This window comes from Schistocerca cancellata, chromosome 5, assembly GCF_023864275.1.
Source record: "Schistocerca cancellata isolate TAMUIC-IGC-003103 chromosome 5, iqSchCanc2.1, whole genome shotgun sequence".
Classification (NCBI taxonomy): Eukaryota; Metazoa; Arthropoda; class Insecta; order Orthoptera; family Acrididae; genus Schistocerca; species Schistocerca cancellata.
In genome coordinates this window covers 171,466,076-171,478,018 of record NC_064630.1, presented here as the reverse complement: position 1 = coordinate 171,478,018, position 11,943 = coordinate 171,466,076, and positions in this window count along the sequence as shown.

The window sequence follows — 11,943 nt, the reverse complement described above, 5'->3', positions numbered from 1 at the left end:
ACTACACACGCTGGCAGATGACGTTCACCGGGCATTCGCCATACCCACAGCCTCCCATCAGATTGCCACATCGTGTACCGTGATTCGTCACTCCACATAACGTTTTTCCACTGTTGAATCGTCCAATGTTTACGCTCCTTACACCAAGCGAGGCGTCGAATGGCATTTACCGGCGTGATGTGTGGCTTATGAGCAGCGGCTCGTCCATGAAATCCAAGTTTTCTCACTTCCTCCCTAACTGTCGTAGTACTTGCAGTGGATCCTGATGTAGTTTGGAATTCCTGTGTGATGGTCTGCCTATTACACATTACGACCCTCTTCAACTGTCGGCGGTCAGTCAACAGACGAGGTCAGCCTGTAAGCTTTTGTGGTTTACGTGTGCCTTCACGTTTCCACTTCACTATCACATCGGAAACAGTAGACCTAGGGTTGTTTAGGAGTGTAGAAATCTCGCGTACAGACGTATGACACAAGTGACACCCAATCACCTGACCACGTTCGAAGTCCGTCAGTTCCGCGAAGCGCCCCATTCTGCTCTCTCACGATGTCTAATGACTGCTGTGGTCGCTGATATGAAGTTCCTGGCAGCAGGTGGCAGCACAATTCATCTAATATGAAAAACGTGTATTTTTGCGGGTGCGCGGATACTTTTGATCACATAGTGTATCAGCAGAAACCGACAGCATGTAACTCTCAGATCACAGGAACAGAACGCAGGAGATATCTCTCTAATATTTTTTTTATTAAATATCTCTCTAGTTCTCGAAGATATTTCCGATAATATGTCATTATTAACACTTAATAACCCTGACATGTTACTACCGCTAGCAAAATTCTCCTGTACAGTAGTCATTTTTATGTTGGCTGTAACATACACTAAAACTCGTCATTCTCTGATGCCATTTACTATCTGATCGAAGGCATCCGAAAATTTAACATCACTGTCTTAGTAATCAGAGATAGAGTGCATCCTTCGCAAGAGCTGTGTTTCAGTCTAATGCGACGGAAAATGTTTGTTTGTACCCCATTATGAACAAAATGATTTTAGCAGAATTTTACGTGTTCATTCAATACTTGTCTTACCTGTATGCATTAACAAAACTAAAACTAAACTCCTCCCGAACAGGCCATGAAGGCCCAAGGGTACCGACCGGCCGCCGTGCCATCCTCAGCCCACAGGCGTCACTGGATGTGGGTTTGGAGGGGCATGTGGTCAGCATACCGCTCTCCCGGCCGTATGTCAGTTTCCGAGACCGGAGTCGCTACTTCTCAATCAAGTAGCTCCTCAGTTTGCTACACAAGGGCTGAGTGCACCCCGCTTGCCAACAGCGCTCGGCAGACCGGATGGTCACCGATCCAAGTGCTAGCCTAGTCCGACAGCGCTTAACTTCGGTGACCTGACGGGAACCGGTGTTACTACTGCGGCAAAGCCGTTTGCGTAAGTATTAACAGGGACGTTAAAATACAAAGAATAGTCAGTACTACATCGTGGCAAAGCGCTGATCTTTCAAGTCAGCTTCTCCATTCAATCATCCTTACATGCATTTCTCATTCAAAATCTTCACAGTTCTTAGTATAGCATTTTACAATGCTTCCTTTTTTTGGATAGATTACTTTTTTATAGTTACGTGGATGATATGACTGCAAAAAAGCCATACAGAGTTTTGAGGTATCAAGAATGTTCTGCCATGTACAGGACGGGTGCATTGTTGGTCGATCACCAAATTGTGATGTATCAATTATAGAAATAGAGGCGCTGAATATCTCGACAATGACGAGAATATACGGGGAGGCAGATTAACGACTGTCCGGAGCAATGATATAATAAGCCTCGCTGTTGAACCTTTAATTGTACATTTCTGTTTGCTTCTCTCTGTCACACATTATCCTTCACATGTAGGAGAAATGCTATGTTTACCGTTATGCCGTGTTTTGTAGATAAAAGTCAAAAAATTACATTTGGCCCTAAGAACTGACGTCACGCTGTTGTTTAACGTCGTCATCTAAAAGACACATATGAGTCACCATAAATAGAATAATATTTGGGCTTTCTTGTTCTGGCGTGACAGCGAGTATATGGGTACAAAAATGTTATTAATTCTGCGTATCCATTTACAGAGAGCACACAACTGTATCTTTGTGTTAGCTTGGAGTAGTTTTAATAACATCCAGCTTAATTATAAACTTAAAATTTAAATCTACATCAGAATCATTTAATACTTTCTTCAATCAGTAATTTGATAAATTCAAAGCATGTATATTCTCGAATTCTAATATGCATATAATTTTTTAATCTGTAAATTATCTCTTTTACGACTTTTACAATTTTCCTTCTGGCACTTCTTCTAGCTGAGACCACTCGCGAGTTTTAATTTTACCTCTTATTTCCAGCATTACTATACTGTTAAAACGTTCCTCATCTTCCTGTGTGTATGTTGGCAGCTCTTCTGCCCCACATTCTCGTGAAATTTCCTTGTAATACTTTACGTTCATAAATTTTGCCAACGAATGTCCATTAAACGTAGTTATTCCATCAGATTTTAACTCTGCAAAAGACTCTTCTGTTGCGAAATGTCCAGTCCACTACATTTACATAGAGTGTAATAATCCTTCTCAAATTGATTCAGATGAGAGCGAATATTTAAAAAAACGTTATCATGCATCCTTTAATGTAGTAAAAGTCCACTGATCCAAAGATTTATGCACACACTCCAGTTTATGACCGCTTTCAATTGGTATTTACTGTAAATATATATCTTTTGTATATCCCACTTGCATCCAGATTTTTTGTGCACTTTGTTTAAAGTAGTATGTGAGCTTTGCTTGCACAACTACGATAGTTTCTTATTTTTCCAATAGCAATTTATCTTCCCCCTTCGTGGAGAATTTCTTTGTCATATACGACAGTCTTTGTTTTTGTAATTCGACTTCTTCCAGTTCTGTCCCTGAGGTTCAGTTTCTTTAATAGGGTATGTTTTAGGTCTGTTCATAACATGTCTTCTTTTCTTAAGACTTGTGGAATAACATTTTTCATGCGAATCACATCTGAACCAGCAATATCTATATTTGATGGTGTTGTGAAGAACGATGTCCTACCATGAGAAAAATATATTTTCTCCAGCTTTAATATAATGTTGTTGTTGTTGTCTTCAGTCCTGAGACTGGTTTGATGCAGCTCTCCATGCTACTTCATCTCCCAGTACTTACTGCAACCTACATCCTTCTGAATCTGCTTAGTGTATTCATCTCTTGGTCTCCCTCTACGATTTTTACCCACCACACTGCCCTCCAATGCTAAATTTGTGATCCCTTGATGCCTCAGAACATGTCCTACCAACCGGTCGCTTCTTCTAGTCAAGTTGTGCCACAAACTCCTCTTCTCCCCAATTTTATTCAATACCTCCTCATTAGTTACGTGATCTACCCATCTAATCTTCAGCATTATTCTGTAGCACCACATTTCGAAAGCTTCTATTCTCTTCTTGTCCAAACTATTTATCGTCCATGTTTCACTTCCATACATGGCTACATTTATATTTAATATATTTATATTTAATATAATAATTATATATAATACGTATATTGTTCAATGCAAAGCACAATTTATAACCTTTTATCGGTCTTGATTGTCTGGGAGGTCAACTTCTTGAATTCTTATTAATCCCACAGTAGACACAGCAGGAAGTACTTCCTCATAGACTTGGTACATAGGAAAAGCGTATTTGCTGCAGTGTGCTAATTGTTTAACGTGGGAAATGAGTATTTGTTAAAATAGCACACTTTACTAATTATTTAGCATTTGAAGTCTTATATTTACGTATGTGTACATATATGGTCCACAGTCTTCAAAAGTGGCAGAAAATGGGTCAAAAATAATTTTCCCTAAACTTGTACTTAACACTGGGAGGTGGTTATATGTCGGATTGATTACAGAAAAAGTAATTTTTTTTATTTTTGCACATACTACATACGTCTCACCTTTCTCCTTAGTTACACCGTTTCGAGCATTTTGCATTTTTTTATATTGTCAAACACTTCTTCCAGCTTGACAAATCCTTTGAATGTGTCTTGGTTTTTCTTCAATCTTACTTCCATTATCAATCACATCAGAACTGCCTCTCTGGTGCCTTTAGCTTTCCTTAAACCAAACTGATTGTCATCAGATTCTCAGTTTTCTTTTACATTCTTCTCTACATTATTCTGGTCAGCAAACTGAATGGACGATCGTTAAGCTGATTGTGACCAGCTCTCGACCTTATCTGCTCTTGCAATCTTTGAGATTGTGTAAACGATATTTCTCTGGAAGTCTGATGGTATGTCTCAAGTCTCATCGCTTGTACATACCAACTGAATAGTCACTTGATTGTCACTTCCCCTGTAACGTTAGTAATTCCAAAGGAATGTTACCTATTCCATTTGCTGTATTTGACCGCATCTTCAATGCCCTATTAAACTCTAACACTAGAGCCTCTATATCTTCGACATCGCCTCCGATTTCATCCCGAGTCACGTCGTAAGACAAGTCCTCCTCCTCTTTGGGGTCTTCAGTGCACTGTAGCTAGAGAACGTATACGACAGAGTGCAGTTCACTGCACTTTTTAAGCGATTGTGCCTGGCGTCTACAATTAAGCTGCATCGCAAGATGGAACGCAATCACCTGCCAGCTTTGACAGGGCACGAACCTGACAAGTGACACCAGGCCTGGAAATCAAATTCATTATTTGATGACATATTAAAAGAAACAACATTGCTGTAGATCTGTATAATTAAATGTGTGTTTCCCGCAAAGTAATGTTTATGTCTGATGAACGGGAGAATTAGAGAAAAATATTAGTCACATAACCAGATGTTCTGTAAATAACTATAACCATCCAGAAAAATAAGTTTAATTTGTTTAATTTCAGGGAGACTGAAGAAACTTCGGTTGTTCCTGTTAATAATTGAAAAAGTTAGCAGCCTGTCTCCACACAATGTATTTGTTTATAAATCATTCTTGCTCTAATGTCTTTTTGATATACTGGAGGACTGCGAAATCGTTTCCCCATACATACATTTAATATCACTAGTACATGAAAATCAAGGTGCTCTTCCATTTGATATGAATGCAACTTCATGAGGAACAATAGTTTATAGGAATATATATGAAAGACAAATGGAAGTAGTTTCCTCATTTTGCCCATGGAAACACCAAGAAAGGAGCAACATGGTTTGATATGTCCTTGTTCGGCAACTTGTAGTGCGTCATGTAATAATTGAGAAACGATTTTAAAGAGCCTGTGTAGTACTAAAATTATACTGTTTGGCAAATAAAAGTTTAATATTTTTGTTCTTCTGTCAGCAAAAAAATTGTATGCTATAAATTAAAAATCTTTTGAACTGTAAATACTAAAAAATATTGTTTGCTGGGCATTACTGACGTCATCTCACTAGTCTTTGCTCCAGTCTCCTGGATTAAATTCCAAACAACTCCTCAGTGCCTCATGAAGTGAGGGCATGTGACATTGTTGATGCTGATCCATCTGTCAGATGAGACATTAAACTCGGTGGTCCCCTTGGTGTTCTTCGAGAGGAGTAGGCTACGTTCTGGCACCAGGTCTCATGCTCTCCCTTCTCTCACCATCTTCAGCACAAACATAACAATACACATAACACACACATACACATTATAGTCACCTACATACACTTACGCATACAGCTGTCATACTTCACGAAGGAAAGGCGCCTGTATTCGCAAAGGATGGGGAAAACCTTCCCAATTAGGAGGCTGAACCTGCCCTTCGGGGTCTCCAAGCCATCCTTGCCATACGACTTTGCTTTACTTTACTTCACAATAGAAATTGTTTGTTTTATATAGACAGATATTATTTGTAAGTTTCGACTAGGCCATTTTACTGTCTTCTGAGTTAACAAACATTGTCCACTAATTACGTCTTTGTTTCCTGGAAACGCTAGGATCTTGAAGTCATGTTCGTTTCCACTTGTACTGTGAGCAGTGGAAAAACCTGGCATGTGTCTAACTGGGCATTCATAATAATATAAGCTGCAATAGTTAAAACCAGTAAATTAGGTTCAGTCAAAATATTGCCTACAATAACAGCCGTGAGAATTAAATGATGAAAGACATGCAATAATGCAGCGAGGTGTACAAAGGTTGAATACTATTCCAGATAATCAATATTCAGAGCATTAATACGATGTACAGTATCACACACAATACACCAGCCGAAACAAACACCAAGCAGGTAAAAACATGTCATCCATAGTTCTCAACCAGTCGGGATCTGTATCATATCTGACAAGTCTAGGTGGGAGGGATGAGGAGGAAAAGAACAGTTACAGCCAAACGCCATTAGACACGCCGCTATACGTGATTTGCTCACAGTCGCCTTATAACGATACTATCACCGTCTTTGTTATACCCGAATACAATGTTCTCTTTGCTATTTTGAACATGGATGCACTACAGCAACGATTACAGAACAGCAAGGACAGCCAACCAGTTGCAAAAAATGGTGGCCTTCAAATAACCTCGACAACGGTTTCAATGGATCTAAACCCGTCTTCTTCAGAAGGACAGACAAGCTTAACATTAGCAATTCACCCAGTAAAAGCTGTCTTCACATGATATTAATCAGCAACTGTCTGTATGTCCATATGTAAAAATTAAGGCCCGTAGAATCAAGGGCTTGTCACATCAGTGACAACAATTGCTTATAATAACAGCAGTGCGCTACATTAACCAGCAAATGACCACACAGAGTTTTTCCAACTCGTACTCCCCTCCCTCCTCCCCGCTGGACATTTACCTTACTGGTGTGACACTATCTGTTACAACAGCGTTTGATGACTCTGCCTCAGTCACGAATTTATATGATGTAGATACCGTGTTACACCTTGCATTGGAGAGACTGAGTTGTTGGTTGCCAAGCATAGACTCTGCATACAATGGTGTTGTAAACTTTCTACACGTGTGTAGTGTACATGTTGATGATTTGGATCAGGACATTTGTTTCTGCATGAATGCAGAGCCAAAAGAGAAACAGCTTAAATGAACGTGTGAAAAACCAGGATATTGCGAGGTGCCCATCGGTTTGAAGGAGATACATGTAGAATTTATTGCACATCAATAAGCTTTATGTGGGGAATAGTGTACAGGCACAAAGAAGATAGAGTCTGATAATTTCTTTGAAATACTACATCCAATGTACTATATTTAAATAAATAATGTGTTTATATATAAATCTCAAACTGTGTATGTATTTTATTTCATATATGAGGTGCTACAATAAAGTCTGTGAGACTGATTTTCTTTGCAATGTGTGGCAACCCTGCAGGCTCGCGTAGGCAACCCTGCAGGCTTGCGTAATATCTTTGAACTCGGTCTATAAGCTGCTTCTAGTCCAAGCAGCATATCGATGCAACTGCTCAGTCGTGAGTTGTGCTGTAGTAATTTAACACGTGTTTGTGTCGCTCATCATGGAAATGGAACCATATAATATTGCACAATGGTATGCCATTTCTTTTTGCATTAAACTGGGTGAAAACGCGATGTAAACTTACAGTAAGATACAGAAGGCCTTTCGAGAGGAGGTTATGTCAAGAGCTCAAGTTTTCGTTGGCATAAAACGTTTAGTGAAGGCAGAATGAATATGAGTATTGAAGATGAAGACCGCAATGGATGACCATCAACCTGATGGACGGATGTCAACTTGGCCAGGGTGCGTGAACTCGTACAATCTGATCGAAGATTATCCATGAAAATGGTCGCAGAAGAACTGAACATCAATCGAGAAACGGTTCATCTAGTAATAACTGAAGATTTTGGTACAAGAGAGATTTGTGCAAAAATGGTCCCCAAAAATCTCACACCACAACAGTGAAAAACACGGAAAAGTGTGGCAGCCGATCTGTTAAAGCAAACGGATAACAATCTAGAATTGTTAAGCTGTGTTATCACTGGTGATGAAAGTTGTTTTTTTCAGTACGATCCAGAGACAAAACGCCAAAGCTCGCAACGGTGCTCAAAGAGATCACCCAGAACAAAAAAAGCTCGCATGTCACACTCAAAAGTGAAATGCATGCTTGTGTGCTATATAGTTGGTTAACTGATAGAGCTATAGTGGATACACATACTATTACCATCTTTACAAGTGTGTCTTTCTGTATATACCCACTACTTGTTGGTACCTGACATAGTTGGTATCATGGCAGGGTAGGTGAAACGTCCTCGTTGCAAGGACTTTGTTGTTGGTGATTGACCCTGTCAAAATTCAAAAGAAGACCTGAAGAAGACGAATGGAATACTCCTTCCCGGCAATATACGAGCAATTATTGTAGGTCCATTCAATTGTGGCAAGACTAATGTCCTCATGACACTACTAACACAGGTAGATGGACTCTGATTTGAACTTGTTAGTGGATTTTCAAAAATACTGTTTCAGTTCAAGTATCGGCTATTACAGGAGATATTGCACAGTGTAAAAGGCGTTACATACACGACATTCAGTGAAAGCAGTGATATCACCCCACCTTAAAAAGTACAACCAAACACTGTGTTCATAGTTGATGATGCTGCTGTGGGAAGCCAAGGCCAACTTCGAAAATATTTCTGTTTTGATCGATATATGGGTGCTGATGTACACTAATGCTCATGAATTAAGGATAATGTGATACATGGTGAAACAACGCTCTGGTGGGCGGTTTGCCGGCTTAAATCACGTCAGGGTATGACCATGCGGTGCATTTGACCTGCGGTCGTCGCAGGGTGGCGCTGGCAGCAGTCCACATATGCAGAGGTGTGTTGCTGCATGTCAGAGTACGGTGCAGCGAGTATGTGTGCAGACGTTTTCAGACTTGCTAATGTGTGTTGAAAATGGCTCAAAGAACACATATTGATGACGTTATGAGGGGTAGAATACTAGGGTGACTGGAGGCTGGTCAAACACAGGAGGTCATAGCATGGGCCCTCTGTGTGCCACAAAGTGTGATCTCAAGATTATGGCAACGATTCCAGCAGACAGGAAACGTGTCCAGGCACTACAGTATGGGACGTCCACAGTGTACAACACCACAAGAAGACCAATATCTCACCATCAGTGCCCGCAGATGGCCCCGGAGTACTGCAGATAGCCTTGCTCGGGATCTTACTGCAGCCACTGGAACAGTTTATAACACTGCAACTGGATTTACGTAGCTTGTACAACCAAATACCAAGTCTGGCTTATTACGTACTATGCCACAACAGAACAAAGTCCTGTCATGGAAAACACTTCCGTCTGCTACTGCTATACCATAACCCTAAAGTTTGAGGCAGGTTGTGAAATGTAACTTTCTTGTTAAAGCAATTATGGCATAACGCAACAGAGCAGTGTTACCCTCTGAGAGGAATTTTGTTACGTTGACCGTGTTGTACCTAACGGAGGTGGCTTATCGGAAGTGAATGTCAGAATTGCGTAAATTTTTAAACAGTAACAAGCAATATTTAACCTACCCACACTGTTTAAAGGATAAAGAAAACGGTCGCCAGCCTAATTAGGCAAGATAATGATTAACATTCTTGTTTAAGAAATTAGATATGAGTAACTTTAATGGACAAACATAACTTATATTTTTCCACACGCGAGTGCAATGAACTCTGACATCTGCATATGTTCACGGTAAGAGTGGAAGCTGACAGAGCGGAACAAACTATTTGCAAAAATATAACAGATAACGAAACACAATATTACTTTCAGGGCTTATTCAAACTGAATGGTCTTCATAACATTACTAATAATATTCACTGTAGAATCATAAATTGGACATAGATTAAGTCTCTCTCAGTTAAATACTTTACTATTTAAAATGAAAGTTAATTGGAATCCACTAACAGGTTGCTTCTCACTATCTTTTGAATAAAGAAATTATTGTTTTCATAAATAATGGTCTTCCTGTTACTTGTTAACTAGCATTAGTACAATAGACAAACTATGGATCCTGTTATACTATTAATATACACTTCCAATACACAAGAGATACAAACACTTAGCAAACATGAATATATACCTATCTACTTTGCAGTTTTCCACTTTTACTACAGTGAAACATAATGTTGACAAATTTGCAAGAAACTGACTCACCTTTTAAAATATACTACAGGCATTACTATGATCATTAACTAAGCAACACTTTATAAGCCTCAGTTTTAAGAGCTTTTAATCTTGAAATGAAACCGCAAATTGTCTTTATTACCACAGTCTTCTAATTTCAAGTAAATGATTAAATAGGTGACTTTCAAACTCCACAAAACTTTAAATTAGACTGTTTCCATCCCTGGGAGGCTTTCACAAGACTACATTTACTACCTCCCACAATTTCACTAAATCCACAGTAAAACGGAACACTCCCTTCTTACCATAGATCAAACAACATTATTTAATGTTCTGAGGCTTTCATTTTTTTTGACTAACTAGGACACTCGGTAATCATAGTTTAAATGGAGAGGAACCTGAGAGTTGTTGTGATAGGTAAAAAATCAAGGTAGGTACATGAATTCAATTATAAGTTACCTTATATTTGAGCACACTAACACATCCAGTAAGCTGATCCTTCACTTTACATCATTATAGTATTCCGTTACAGTGATTGCGCAATGTGGTGGCAACTGCATATTGGTAGGTGGATTTGCAAGCAGAATTGCCGGACTCTGTCTCTTCTTGGTGGCGATGACGGATACCAATTCCAGAATCGTTCCAGCTATTTATCCATCCATCCAAGGCATTGGAAAGTGGCAGAAAAAGCCTCTCTCGGAACCAGCCCAATATACAACTTTTACATGGGCAGTGCACAGTTTGGTAGCTCGTCCCTGACTGACTCTTGTTCCTCCTTTTCTACCCAGGCTAACCACAACTTGCGTGCACTACTAAGTTCCATTCCCAAGGGGAATCACACTATCCCTTACACACAAAATAACGAAGAATCGTAATTGAAGGTCAGCAGTTTATATAAAAACAAACAAACATTTTAAATAAAACAGAACATTTGCACATATTAGTATTTCTATAAAAAATTATTTAAACAAATTCCAAATGTATACAGTAAGTTTTGTCCCCTCCAAATGGGACAAAGAATTTAAATGACAGATAGACTACATTGCATAGAATCAAACCAAGACATCAAAGTTCTTACAAAGAAAGAAGTATACAATTTTGTGTTATCGATTCAATCAAACAACATTTACAGAAGCTCAACGATGTAACATTAAATGAAACAAAAGCAAAACAAATCAGTAGAGTATCAGAGCTATGGTGTTACAAGTTGTCTCCAGACACACAGTCTACAGACGACTGAACAGACATGGTTTATTCGCCCAGAGACCTGCAAGGTGCATTCCACTGACCCCTGGTCACAGGAGAGCCCGTAAAGCCTGGGTCAAGAACACAGTACATGGTCATTAATACAGTGGTCCCAGGTTAGTGAGTATTATAGAAAGACATAATTGTGAAGATGAGTAATAGTGTGTGTATCCACTATAGCTCCATCATCTATCCAACTCATATATATATATACTTACATGTGGCAACGTCATACTGATATAATGTCCACCCCAACAGCTGAGTGGTCAGCATGAGGGATTACCATCCTACAGCCCCAGGTTCGATTCCCGGCTGGGTCAGAGATTTTCTCCGTTCAAGGACTGGGTGTTGTGTTGTCTTCATCATCATTTCATCCCCATCCAGCACGCAGGTCGCCCAATGTGGCGTCGAATGTAATAAGACCTGCACCAAGGCAGCTGGACATGCTCCGCAAGGGGCCTCACGGCCAATGACGCCAAAGCTCCGCAATGACGCCACTCATTTCCATTTCCACTGACATAACGCCAAGAAGCTCAAATTTTAGAGGGAAAATAGGTGAATTGGGATACCTCCAGTAACCTAGCTTCACCTCCCTCTTTATATATATATA